The sequence below is a fragment of the Urocitellus parryii genome (assembly GCF_045843805.1).
Source record: "Urocitellus parryii isolate mUroPar1 chromosome 14 unlocalized genomic scaffold, mUroPar1.hap1 SUPER_14_unloc_1, whole genome shotgun sequence".
Classification (NCBI taxonomy): domain Eukaryota; kingdom Metazoa; phylum Chordata; class Mammalia; order Rodentia; family Sciuridae; genus Urocitellus; species Urocitellus parryii.
In genome coordinates, this window is record NW_027551778.1 from 428862 (window position 1) to 443375 (window position 14514).

The 14514-nt window shown below is 48.4% G+C and overlaps 1 protein-coding gene across 1 annotated transcript in view; it reads left to right on the top strand.

Moving 5' to 3' along the window:
* The window catches only part of LOC144251494 (CUB and sushi domain-containing protein 1-like), a 425723-nt gene that overhangs the window by 147034 nt on the left and 264175 nt on the right, over nt 1-14514 (top strand). The window lies entirely within an intron of this gene.

Below are 14514 nucleotides of genomic sequence, written 5' to 3' on the forward strand. Positions count from 1 at the left end.
TAATGGAATAATTTGAGAAGTATGGGCATCAGTTCATTTTTAAAGGTCTGGTAGAATTCACCTGAGAATCCATCTGGTCCTGTGCATTTCTTGTGGTAAGGCTTTTTACTATTACTTATCTCTCATTACAAGTTGTTGGTTTGTCTGTGTTTTCCATGTCATCTTCTTTGATTAGAAATATACCCATTTCTTCTTGGTTTTTCCAGTGGATTGAGGTCTAAGTTTCAAAGTTGTCCTTAGTGATCTGTTGGATTTCTGTGATGTCTGTTGTGACTTCTCCTTTCTCATCTTCAATTTTATTAATGTGGGTCTTTGCTTTCTCTTGATTAGTTTGGCTAAGGACTCATCAATCTTATTTACTTTTTCAAAAAAAACATTTTGCTTGGGGTTTTGTATTTTTCTTTTTTACTATTAATTTCGTTGATTTTAACTCTGATATTAATCATTTACTTCCTTCTGTGGGTTTTGAAATTATTTTTAAAATTTTTTTCAAGGGCCTTGAGATGTATCATTAGTCTATTTGGGATCTTTCTGATTTTCTTGTAGAGGCATTCATAGGTAAAAACTTTTCTCTTAGAACTGTCTTCATAGTGTCCCAAGTTTCTGGTTTGTGTTATAACTATTTTCACTTGAGTCTAAAAATTATTTGTTGTCTCCCCTGATTTTTTTCTATCATCATTCAAAAGAGTATTGTTCAGTCTCCAGGTGTTTAAATAGTATCTGTAGAGTTTGGTCTTGTTGATCTCTAAATTTATTCCATAATGATCCAATAAAATGCAAGAAATTATATCATTTTTTTATTTCCTGAGAGTCCCTTTATGACCTAAATTATGGGCTATTTTGGAGAAAATTTTATGAACTGATGAGAAGAGAGTTTATTTAGCTTTTGTTGAATAAAACATTTTATAGATGTCATTTATGCACATATAATTTATACTACTTCATGAGTTTGAGAGGTTTTGTTGTTGTTGTTTAAATTTTTAATTAATTTATTTATTATTTGTTTAACGCAGTGCTGAGGATCAAACCTAGTGCCCCACACATTCTAGGCTAGTGCTCTACAACTGAGCTGCAACTGTTTGTCTGTTGGAATGGATTTCTCTTCCACTCTTATGTGTGGAGCTTTTAAGGGTACAGTACTTATTTGCTAAAGTGTCCTAGGGTGATCTAGATCAAGACCCCTTGTAGATGTGGTATGCATAGGTATTTGCATAGCCTTTGTATTAATTCTCTAGTTTTGCTCTAGCTGTGGATGTGCGTGGGTTGAACCTGAGCCCCACTCATAGTCATTTCTACTTGCAATCTAGTCATTAGTTTGGATTTTTATCTCTTCTATTTTTTGTGTTAAAGTGTAGGTGAGGACTGAGTGTCATCAATTTGTGTGTAGAGCATGCTGTGCTCTCTTTTGGTTGAGTTAAGTTCAACAGCAGAGTCTCTATCCTGCAAACTGTAGTGTCCCTATAGGTTCCCAGCACCTCACAGAATGGAGGGGGGAAAAGCACCAACCAATGCAAACTATGTACAGCATTTGGTTCCTACAATGACACTTACAATGTTAATTGGCACAAAAAAAAAAAGAAAGAAAGAAAAGAAATTGTGGGGTCAGTGTTTTCCAAATGACCCTCAAAGCACAAACAACAAGTAATCATGCACTATATCTGTCATTAAAGCAAAGAACAGGTACCAATTATGTCATCCTCAACACTAGTAATTAAAACAGCTGAGTAGTGGGAGCAGGAGTTATAGAAACCAATTAGTTTTAAAAGATGGTAAAAAATACAGTTAATTAAGGGAAAAGAAAATGTGATGGTAAGGTAGAAAAGAGTTTATAATTCCAAAAAGGAAAAGAGCATGCTGAAGAAATGTAGTAGGTGATGTTGTAAAGAAGGAGGAGAAAAACAGGAAAAACAAAGTAAAAGAAGATAGAGAAGAAGAGAAGAGAATTTGGGCATTATCAGGAGCATCACAGACAGAAAGAGAAGCAAGAAACAAACAAATGAAAACAGAAGAAAACCAACCAAGACACACAAACCCAAGACACTGGCCCTCAAAGACAAGGCAAGGAAAACAACTTCATGAAAAGGAAATGCTAAACATAAGAAACAAATCAGGCTGTGCCTGGGTTTCCATTTGTCACTCAGCACGGCAAGAACACACACAAAGGGCGAAAGATGGCTGAGACGAAGGAATCCTCTCCATTGAACTAGTCAAAACAGTGGTGAGAAGGATGGGCCCTGCCTATGGCCACTGTCTTTCTCATCTCCTTGAGCTACGGACTGAGGACAAGGGCAAGGACTGGGGCTGGGAACCCCTCCCCTTTTCCGCTGCCCTCTGAGCTCTCAGTTGGAATGGCCTGAGCCTGCAGCTGGTTGATAGTCCTCAGCTTCTCAGCAGAGTGAGGCAGGGCGGAGCGGGAAGTGCCGTCAGCTGCAGTCTGTCTGTGAAGACAGACGGAGCCCTACACCCCAGAGGGGCCAGAGTTCCAGAAGGGAGTCCTGTGTGGGGCTCAGCTCCTCAGGCTCAGGGGCTTGGTGGGAGGTGTCTGCCCTGGACAGATCCCTAGGGCCTGCCGCTGCCCTCTGTCAGGAGTCTGGACCTCAGGAGGCTGCCAGGAGTTCTACTCCCAGATCAGGGGAGACCTTCCTCACTCCCTCTGCTCCATGGACACAGCCTTCCACAGCTGAGTCCCTGAGTGTGTCCACACCCGCCCGTTCAGGTATCCGACCTGCTTCATCTCGCCACAAAGCCACCAGACTCAGAAGAGGAAGTGTGTTGGGCTCCCCTGCACTTTCCCAATGGACCCCCTGGGTACAATCTTCTCTGTGTCTGTTTCTCCCAGGATCTAGGAACACCTTAGGGCCCCTGGGAAGCACCTGCCGGGACAGAGTGACAGTGTTTTTCTGCAGCATGGCTGTCTCCAGGGCAAGTTGGGGACAGCACTTGTCAAGCCCCAGTGCACAGCGCAGCCTCTGGACTGGCTGAGCTCGGGCAGCTTCTCTGATCTCAGGTTTTTCCCTCCTGCGTCTGTCTGGGTGTCTCTCGGTTCTCTGTCACTGTCTCTATCACTGTCCATGCTGCTGCCACAGTGGGCTCAGCTCAAGGGAGTCTTTGTTCTTCATTCAATGCACCCAAGTTTCTGACTCTCAAAGACCCTCTGCCTGTCCAATACTGAGTTTCGGTGGAGCCCCTCTGTCACCCACCTCTCGAGGGGTGGGACTCCAGCCGCTGGGATCCCCAGTCTTAGATCAGCCGGGAACGCAGCCTTCCTGTGGCTCGCCATCTTCAGTCTCCCCTCTTCTGATTTTCTTAGAGTTTAATGGCTCTGTGAGATGATTTATTCTTGCGATTCTCTCACAGCCATGCTTTGTTAACATGGGATATAATGAAACACTTTTAATCTCTGTTCTCAACTCTTTAATGAGTTCTCAAAATGCATCTTCCCTTATTTCTCTAATTATTGATTCTACAGCCTTTGTTATTTCTTGACAAATTTCAATATATTCTGCTTTTATCCAGAGATCTACAATTTTCTCTTGCCATCCTTGCATCCTTTATTCTGCCAGAGTTCCAGCTACGTTACTCCACACATCTTTGGTTGATTGATGTAAATGTTAATTTCCAATTTTACCATATCTAATGATGTTCTGATTCATTCTTGAGCAGTTATTGTGTTGTGATTTTTAAATTCCCAGTCTCTCATTTTTAATAAGTGTTCTTCCTACTTTCATATATCTGAGGACATATTTTAATAATTTTGTGAGCTCTGCTCATGATTCTTCATTGCTTTGTTTCAGGGGTTAATCCTCTCGAATATCTCACTGGCTTTGTTTCTCATTTTGTGCAGCAGGATTATTTTAAGATTCTTCCATTACTGCTGTTAGTTCATTTGCTTTCCCTGGTGATCTGGCTAATCTTAACTGTTTTTCTGTAAATATTCTATATCCCTGACAATGTCCCTGGCATTTTTGATGACTTTTGCCTGAGGGATTTCTTATTTCTGATGTTTTCATTGTCATCTGTGCAAAAGAGAGACATAACACTACTGAAGTACAGAAGGGGTGGGTGCAGAGGGAAGGTTGCCCAAGAAAGTTCAAAATTAGGACTATTACTGGACAGATTTGGAATTCAGAATCGCTGACTCAGAGAGAGATGAGTTCCGTTGGTCCTGAAGACTTCCGAGGTTTGAAAAAGCAGAATCCCTCAAGTTGGTGGCCGAAGGCGACTCAGCCTGGCAGCTGTGGCACGACTCCTGTGAAGGATCCCAATGGGACAGCAGTGGGCATAGCTTGCCTGGATCCCATGCCTGTGGGGTCCAGCACGTGCACACACTTGGCCTGCAGGTGGCCCATCCTGGCACTCCCTGGGGGCCAGGGTCTGCTTGTGGTGTCCATGGCTCTCCAGGTCTTCCCGAGGACGAGCTGAATCCCCTCTGGCTTCAGTGTGACTGTGCTTATTCTTTCTGTTTTTATGCCACTTTCTAGCAACAGGTGGGCTGAGAGAAGGGAGCCAGGCAGTAGAGCCGAGTCTTCTCGTGGCTCATGTCCAGGGGGAATCCTGCACAGTCTTGAAGAATTCTCTCCGAGTAGAGGCCATGCATAGAGAATTATGCTAATTTATATGTGTTGACCATTGACAGAGGGACTGGGATGTCGTTGGGCCACCTTTAAGTTCCAGGGAACCACCTGGGTGACTTCAGGGTGGAATGGACCCAGTCCCTGAATTCCCACCCCCCACACACCACCAGACTACGGCACTGGGCAGGGATTGCTCATGGCTCAGCTTGTTAGAGCTTGACTTTTCCTGCCCTGAGCTGGTTACTTTGACTTTTTATAGAAACGCAGTGATATTTGAAGTCCTAGATGAAACCTCTTCTCGTTAGCAGTGTGTGGCAACGTAGGGGGTGTTTAGTTTAATAGGAAACAGACTCACCCTCTTCCAAAGTGACTGCTGCACTTTGCTTTGCCCTCAGCCATGACAGTTACTTGTGTTCTTTGGTGAGAAATGTAGACGTGGATTCATCCAGTCTGCGAAGCGGATGCCTCTGGACAGGTCGTCTCTATTTCATTAATCATACTTTTCCGATGTTCTCTGACCGGCCCTCCTGACTCAGACAAAAACATGTGAAATCTATAAAAAGTGTTTGATAATTTTCATTTAGTAAGAAAGTGTGAAATCCTTTTCAGCTGTGGGAAGCGTTGGTGTTTGCGACGGTGTTAATAACTTCTAGAAGTGGACTTGATGTGGTCTGCTCCCGAGGAAGCAGCTTGCAGGGCCCTTGCTCCTGATGCCTGACTGGAGATTGAATGAACCAGGTATCTGTCGGCTTCCGCCACATGCATCACATCCAAAGCACACGTGTAGTTGAAGGATGAAGCCCTCCCCCAAAAAGGCAAAATGAAAATAGAGTTGTTAATAAGGACCCTCAAGGAGGAGCATGATTCCTCCTCAAGTGTGCATATGTGCCCTGTGTGCAGTGTGGGTGTGTGCGCCTGGGACCTCTGTGCCTGGGTGTGTGTGCATGTGTGCCCTGTGTGCAGTGTGGCTGTGTGTGCCTGGGACCTCTGTGCCTGGGTGTGTGTGCCTGTGTGACTGCGTGCAGTGTGGGTGTGCGCACCTGGGACCTCTGTGCCTGGGTGTGTGTGCATGTGTGCCCTGTGTGCAGTGTGGGTGTGTGTGCCTGGGACCTCTGTGCCTGGGTGTGTGTGCATGTGTGCCCTGTGTGCAGTGTGGCTGTGTGTGCCTGGGACCTCTGTGCCTGGGTGTGTGTGCCTGTGTGACTGAGTGCAGTGTGGGTGTGTGTGCCTGGGACCTCTGTGCCTGGGTGTGTGTGCATGTGTGCCCTGTGTGCAGTGTGGCTGTGTGTGCCTGGGACCTCTGTGCCTGGGTGTGTGTGCCTGTGTGACTGAGTGCAGTGTGGGTGTGTGTGCCTGGGACCTCTGTGCCTGGGTGTGTGTGCATGTGTGCCCTGTGTGCAGTGTGGGTGTGTGTGCCTGGGACCTCTGTGCCTGGGTGTGTGTGCCTGTGTGACTGAGTGCAGTGTGGGTGTGTGTGCCTGGGACCTCTGTGCCTGGGTGTGTGCGTATGTGTGCCCTGTGTGCAGTGTGGGTGTGTGTGCCTGGGACCTCTGTGCCTGGGTGTGTGTGCCTGTGTGACTGAGTGCAGTGTGGGTGTGTGTGCCTGGGACCTCTGTGCCTGGGTGTGTGTGCATGTGTGCCCTGTGTGCAGTGTGGGTGTGCGCGCCTGGGACCTCTGTGCCTGGGTGTGTGTGCATGTGTGCCCTGTGTGCAGTGTGGGTGTGTGCACCTGGGACCTCTGTGCCTGGGTGTGTGCATGTGTGCCCTGTGTGCAGTGTGGGTGTGTGTGCCTGGGACCTCTGTGCCTGGGTGTGTGTGTCTGTGTGACTGTGTGCAGTGTGGGTGTGTGTGCCTGGGACCTCTGTGCCTGGGTGTGTGTGCATGTGTGCCCTGTGTGCAGTGTGGGTGTGTGTGCCTGGGACCTCTGTGCCTGGGTGTGTGTGCATGTGTGCCCTGTGTGCAGTGTGGGTGTGTGTGCCTGGGACCTCTGTGCCTGGGTGTGTGTGCCTGTGTGCCCTGTGTGCAGTGTGGGTGTGTGTGCCTGGGACCTCTGTGCCTGGGTGTGTGTGCATGTGTGCCCTGTGTGCAGTGTGGGTGTGTGTGCCTGGGACCTCTGTGCCTGGGTGTGTGTGCATGTGTGCCCTGTGTGCAGTGTGGGTGTGTGCGCCTGGGACCTCTGTGCCTGGGTGTGTGTGCCTGTGTGACTGAGTGCAGTGTGGGTGTGTGTGCCTGGGACCTCTGTGCCTGGGTGTGTGTGCATGTGTGCCCTGTGTGCAGTGTGGCTGTGTGTGCCTGGGACCTCTGTGCCTGGGTGTGTGTGCCTGTGTGACTGAGTGCAGTGTGGGTGTGTGTGCCTGGGACCTCTGTGCCTGGGTGTGTGTGCATGTGTGCCCTGTGTGCAGTGTGGGTGTGTGTGCCTGGGACCTCTGTGCCTGGGTGTGTGTGCCTGTGTGCCCTGTGTGCAGTGTGGGTGTGTGTGCCTGGGACCTCTGTGCCTGGGTGTGTGTGCATATGTGCCCTGTGTGCAGTGTGGGTGTGTGTGCCTGGGACCTCTGTGCCTGGGTGTGTGTGCCTGTGTGCCCTGTGTGCAGTGTGGGTGTGTGTGCCTGGGACCTCTGTGCCTGGGTGTGTGTGCATGTGTGCCCTGTGTGCAGTGTGGGTGTGTGTGCCTGGGACCTCTGTGCCTGGGTGTGTGTGCATGTGTGCCCTGTGTGCAGTGTGGGTGTGTGTGCCTGGGACCTCTGTGCCTGGGTGTGTGTGCATGTGTGCCCTGTGTGCAGTGTGGGTGTGTGTGCCTGGGACCTCTGTGCCTGGGTGTGTGCATGTGTGCCCTGTGTGCAGTGTGGGTGTGTGTGCCTGGGACCTCTGTGCCTGGGTGTGTGTGCATGTGTGCCCTGTGTGCAGTGTGGGTGTGTGTGCCTGGGACCTCTGTGCCTGGGTGTGTGTGCATGTGTGCCCTGTGTGCAGTGTGGGTGTGCGTGCCTGGGACCTCTGTGCCTGGGTGTGTGTGCCTGTGTGCCCTGTGTGCAGTGTGGGTGTGCGTGCCTGGGACCTCTGTGCCTGGGTGTGTGCATGTGTGCCCTGTGTGCAGTGTGGGTGTGCGCGCCTGGGACCTCTGTGCCTGGGTGTGTGTGCATGTGTGCCCTGTGTGCAGTGTGGGTGTGCGCGCCTGGGACCTCTGTGCCTGGGTGTGTGTGCATGTGTGCCCTGTGTGCAGTGTGGGTGTGCGTGCCTGGGACCTCTGTGCCTGGGTGTGTGTGCATGTGTGCCCTGTGTGCAGTGTGGGTGTGCGTGCCTGGGACCTCTGTGCCTGGGTGTGTGTGCCTGTGTGCCCTGTGTGCAGTGTGGGTGTGCGTGCCTGGGACCTCTGTGCCTGGGTGTGTGTGCATGTGTGACTGCGTGCAGTGTGGGTTTGTCCACCTGGGACCTCTGTGCCTGGGTGTGTGTGCATGTGTGCCCTGTGTGCAGTGTGGGTGTGCGCGCCTGGGACCTCTGTGCCTGGGTGTGTGTGCATGCATGTGTGCGGACCTGCCTCTGTGTGCAGGGAGAAGGATGATGGAGAGGGGTTGATGGGTTTGGGTTTGTCTCCTTGAGTAGGGGAGAGGACTTCTAACTTCAGTGGGCCTTTCCTGGGATTCTTAGTTGGAGTTCAACATCTTGCACTAAAAACTGCAGAATAAGCCCCAGGTGCTCTCAGGCTTTCGCTTTCTGCTTTGAAACCAGGAGGGTCTGAAGAGCGACCTTCCAGCCCCTGGGACTGTGTCCCCCATGGTGGGATCCTCTGGTCCTCTGCCCCCCTGCACATGTCCCACCAGCTGCTCCCTGTGGAACTCCAGCCTGGGTCCTGCACACCACAGGGCCCTCTCCAAGCTCATCATGATGAAGGGAGCCTCTGCATTCGTACCAGGTTTGAGCAGCAGGTCACTCTCATGCAGGCCCTGGAGTCCCTCTGGCTGCCCTCTGCCTACTCTTCTTTATCTCTGAACCAGGAAAGGAAATAACTAAGCCCCTCTGGAGGATCCTCACCTTCCATTCCCTTCACCCTGCTAGGAACATCACCCAAGGCCTGCATAGCCACTGTCACCAGATCTGAGCCTGCTGTCCCCTAGGTCCCCTCCAGCGTCTTCCATGCCAACAGCTCTGCAGACATTGCCTGGACACCAGTATCCTCTCTCTGGTCAAGTCCAAGGGCTCCTGTTGCATCCGTTTTGCCCCCTGAGCAGCACTTGGTACACCTACTCTCACTGCTTCTTAGACCTTCGGTTCCATGGAGCTCCCACAACACAAGCTGATCTTGGGGTTCCCCTACTGCCCAGTGCTGCATAGGTCATTCCTGGGTCCCTTGACTTCCAAGGCCCCCTCAGCCCTAGCCACTGTCTCCCCAGGTTCCCTGCTCAGTCCTCTTTCTCTCAGCACTGTCCACAGTTCGTGGTTCTTACGTATTTACACATGGTCCTGTGTGTCCCCCAAGCTCCACACTGTGCATTCTGAATGCTTGTGGGACATTATGGCTTGACATAACATCGAGGGGTGTCTAAGAGCCGCGTTCACACTTTCTGAACTTCAAAAGAGAAAGCTCATACCAGAAATTTTGCTTCTAATCCTTTAACCAACCCTTGTCTCCTCTGACCAGCTTCTCCCCAGCCCTCTACCCAGGCTCACGAGGCTAACACTCAACCTTCTGTGAGACCAACCCTTTTGCCTTCTACAGCAGTGAGATCAGGAGACCTTTGATTTTCTGTGTCTGGCTGAATTCACTTAGCATAATGTCCTACAGGATCCTCTGTGTTGTCACAACTGACTCTTTATGGCTAACTAGTATTGCACTATGCATATATACCACATTTCATCATCCATTCATTGATTGATGCACACCTAGGCTGAATCCATATTTTCACTGGTGTGAATAGTGCTTAAAAGAGCTGGTGTGCCTGTGTGGAGGGCTAGGAGGTGCTGGTGGAAGGACAGAAAGTTTAGGAGAGGAATGAGGTAGGGAGAAAGGGTGCCAGATTTCTCTTTTGGAAATTCAGGAGAGAGAATTTTAGACATGACTTTCAGACACCCCTCGATATTACATCAAAAGGTATCTAGTATACATTTAGAATTAACAGCTTGGGAATTACTCAGGACCTGACATAACTTTTCTTATTTTGAAAATTTTCTAATTTCTTATTTTAAAAACTAAGATGATTTTCATTTATTATGTGTAGCATCCTGATATGTTTTCAGTAAAGTATACAGAATTATGTTTCCACATTTACTATAAGCAGGCTGAGGACAGTGATAATAGCTGTTTACTTACGATTCTCATCATAGTTCCATGGAAAATAATAGATAAACAATCTGTGCTTTTCTTGAAAATATCGCAAGTGGTTTTAACCATTCAGTCTGCGAGTGCATTAGTGTAGTTTAAAATCTGTTCATGTGGTTTAGGCACCAAAATAATATGAGGTTGATATTCTGACTTCCAATTCATGACTTTCTCCTCACTGCCAAAATATTAAAACATACGTGGGTGCCGGACAGTTGATGCAGGACTGGCGGCACTGGTGTGACATGGGGTCCTGCTGGGGCAAGCTCTGTTCTTGAGGATCTGCTCCCAGTAGCATTTCAAGGAATACTGGGGCTTTTCAGTAACTCCTTTCCCTGCTCTAATAATTATGGCTGTTTTTGTAATGACCTGCTCACGTTGTGACTATATCCACAGTCACACTCTTATTTCAGCCTCTCTCACTGAAGTACTCTGCGGTTCTCAGAGAAAGGTGAGCTTTAAGCTTGGATTTCCAACATATTCAGTACAGCATTTCATTGGTCTCCTGATTTACAATTAAAAAGATGATGAAACACCGGCAGACTCTTGCATGGGTTTTAGGGAAGAGCTACAGACACTTAGGGGTGTGTGTGCTTGAGTTCTTCGTACTGTGTCATTGCAAGAAAACTTGTGAAGCCTATTATTTATGGAATTAGGCTGGCTTTTCTACACAGAATAAATGTGTTAACGGTCTGTTCACTTGGCAGAGAGTATGTGCATGTCCATGTTCCTAGCCAACGTGGATTCATGGGTTTATTACAGATTGAAAAGGAAGATGAAATTTCGTTATGTTTCTAAGAATATTTTGTGATGATCTTTCACTTATCTGAGAATAATAATGAATAGTAGGGTTAAAACATCACCTCAAAAGCCAGGAAGCATGGAGACCCGGAGCAGAACAGTCAGCTCATGGCCTTCAGAAACAGATGGACACCAGGAATGTTGCCGTGGGGGAATGAGACAGTACCTTCTACAGTTTGAAGCATGTTTCTAGAGAGAAGTTCTGGAAACGTACAGGGTGAACTTAAGACTGATAGAAAGACAAAATAAAGCAACCAAAAAACGTCATGGCAACATCTCACTGACCCACTCTGTCTCCAGGTCTGTCCACGGGCACAGCCCAGGGCTCTGCCAGGCCTGTTGCACGAGGCGGTTCAGCCGTCCCACAGGCTGGGGGGTGGGAGTGAGGTCCTGGTGGTCTGCACTTCTCCTTTGGGAACTTCCTTGTCAGCCCAGCACTCCTGGGCCCTCCTGGGCCCTCCTGGACTCTCCTGGGCCCTCCTGGACCCTCCTGGACTCTCCTGGCCCTCCTGGGCCCTCCTAGGAGTGGACTCTGCTGCTCCTGTCAGGAGGTCAGCTGCGGAACAATGCACCTGGGGCCGCACAAGTCAGGCTGTCTTGGAGCCAGAGCTGGAGTCCAGCACCCAGGCAGCTTCTCTCCTGCCTCCTGTTCACAGAGGGCACCTGCGGGCTGGGTGCTCCCACGCTGGCAGGGCCAGGGCTCTCCTGGTCCTCACATGGCTCCACCCTCAAGTTTGAGGACCTCTCAGAGGCCCCGTGTCATCCTGTCACCACCAGGGCATGACATCTCAGCGTGTGGGTCTCGACCACGCCAACACGCAGACCACGGCAAAGCGCTGCTGAGCGCCGGGCGCTCGAGCGTGGGGACAGTGCGGCTTTCTCAGAGCTCTGGGGTCCTCCGAACAGAGACCCTGCTGTCGTGGCTGGTCCCTGGGTTTGGCCTTCACAGGGAGAGCAGAGACCCTGGTGGTCAGGTGGCACCGTGCAGGGAGGACCCCTGGTGTGGCCACTGCCTCGTGCCTAGATTTCCTAGGATGGCGCGAGTGTACCCTGTCTGGGGACCCTGAGGGTTGCCAGGCCCAGGCTCCTCTTAGTGTTGACACAGGTGTTAAGGAAAACCACCCTACTTGCTTTCTTTACATCCCTCCCCCCACTCCTTTATTAGGAAAGGTAAGGAAGGGTAGGGAAAAACACTGTGGGGACCCTGCAAGAAGGGGTTATAGAGAGGGATATCAAGGGAGAACATTGCATATTGGTTTAGAGGCTCTTTTATTTTTTAAAGTAGAGTTCATTTTGTACTAATTATGTGAAATAAATTACCCTCTGATAGCAAGATAGCATTCTTCAATAATCAAAACTATGGCTTTTTTAGCATCTAAAGGCTTTACTTATTTTATAAAATAACCTCTACTTAACTGGTGTATCCAATTTACTATGCTCTACATAAAACTATGCATAATCATATTATGCTTGGTGTGTAACAATCTTTCCTTCCAAGTCCTATACCAAAGTGAAAGAAAATACAGATAATATTAATTTATTTAAAAAACATCACATTATACCACTTCTGCTTTATTCTTGATTTACCCAAATGTCTTTTGCATGAAAGCATAGGTTGCATTTCTAGCAATCCAAGGAAATTTTAAGTCAGAGGCAGAGATGTAGACCCAGGAAAGATCACTCCTTCGTGTGATACCGTTTTGTACTTCCAGGTAGCTAGAGAGGGAGGGGTTGTAGATCAGGCAGCTGGAATGGCTCATCTTCTCAACCCACCTGCTTGTACCTGGAACAGGCCTGTAACCCCAGTACCGCCTCTTGCACCAGCCGAATGGCTACATTTAGTCTCAGAACAGGTTTTGGTACAAAGTTAGCATTTAGGGACAGATGGATCTGCACTTTTAACAATGCAGAGACTTGAGGAGTACAGTGGCCGGGCAGACTAGGTGTGGGAGGGACAGACACCCAGTGGCTAAATGTCACCATGTCATCCACAAGTTAAAATGCACTATCCTGTCAGCCTCTCTTCATTTACCTCTCTGAATGGGAAGTTCAATGAAAATATAGAAACTTCTTTCACAATCCCATGTTTAGGGAAGGCTGCATTTTCGGATACACTGCAGGTGCCATAGAGGGGCCTGAGCCTGTGTTTTCCCTTTCTACCAAGCCTCAGTAGCAAGGAGTTCAGATGTCCAGTAGGCAAGGGCTACTGCCGAGTGTGGAGACTGGACTCTGCAGAGACCCCACGGCAGCCTTCTCCTTCCTGGAAGAGCGGGAAACGGTCAAATGCACTGGGGTGGTGCTGCCCAACCTGCAACTTGTTATGCACTGGCCCCCAGGGCCCTGAAGCCTGATGCAGTATCACAGCCTGGCTCCAGGGCCCTGGGCAAGGCACCTGAGTAAACTCGAAAGGAAAGGAATGGACCACCAGGTCTTAGAGAAGTCCCTCTGGCTCTCGTTGGACGTGGTCGCCCCTAAACAGAACCGCGCCAGAGAAGGCAGACTACAGCTGCCACGGGCGCTCTACGTGATGTTCAGGATTTATGCAGATCAGCAATGTGATCACCCCACACTTGTTTCCTGACAGAGCACCAGAATGACATATCCATATAAACACTGCAATTTGAAACACTGGTTTTTAAAACAAATTATAATGGGTATGTCACTAATTTTAGTTAGAATTTCAAATACCAAAAATAATGTATTCCTTATTAGCATTGATTGGAAAAGCACCTGTTCAGGCCCCGGGAACACTGCACACATTGAAATGAGCCTTCCGTGTTATCACCTTCTCTCTCCTGCCAAGTTTAACAGACAGACTTGAGGGGTAAGCTTCCAAGTTTCAGCTTTATGCAGAAACAGCTCCCACAATGTGCTTCCAACATTATGAGTTGTGCGTTTCCATTCCTTCCTCCTGTCTTCCTCCTGTCCTGCATGTCTGTTTCTCTTCCACCCGTCCATCTATCTGACATCTGTCTATCTTCCATCTATCAACAATCATCCATCATCTACCCACCTATTACATATCCCCCATCTCTGTGTAGCCTATCCATCCATCATCTATCCATCATCTATTTATTTATCCACATATCATCCCTCTATCATCTACCACTTATCTAACATGATCTATTTCTCCTCCTTCAACACTGTGGTACTCGGTGTTCTAGACTAATTTCAAGATAGCGCTGGCTGTCTTTCTCTTTACTCACAATATGAGTCAACAAACATTTTTTTTTTCTTTCGGGGGAAAGTTTCCTGTGATCTACAGAGTTTTTTAATGTGTATGTAGATGAAGAGGCTCGGGTAGAGCACTTGCCTAGCGCACATGAGGTCCTAGGTTGCATTCTCAGTACTGGGGCAAGAAGGCAGGAAAAATAAAGTAGAAATAAACTTCAAGGCTTTGTAAAGAATGAGTTGTCGGGGCAACTTGGAGCCTCAGAAAGACCTTTTTATAAAAAGTTCATAGTGAAAAATTAAATCACATTAAAAACATTGACGTGGGGTGTTCTTGGTGTCCTCAAAACATGCCTTATGAATTGCAATCAATGTCTCTTTTGGTCATATGTTGTGAGGTTAGTCTAAACAACCTAAATTTTAAAATAGATATTTGCTGGATATTGACTTAAAGTATGGTCATGGTTAAACTTCATTTTATAGCGAGGAATAAATAACTTGGAAGAAATAGAAATTTAGAATTCTATAAATTTCTGCTAATTAAAGACACTAGAATTCATGCAGTCATCCCTGCAGGTACTTAAAGAAGCTTGCAGATCATCTGTAATCCATTGGCATTAAGGAGGGAACTCTGGTCTAGAGCTGGGTGTGCAGCAG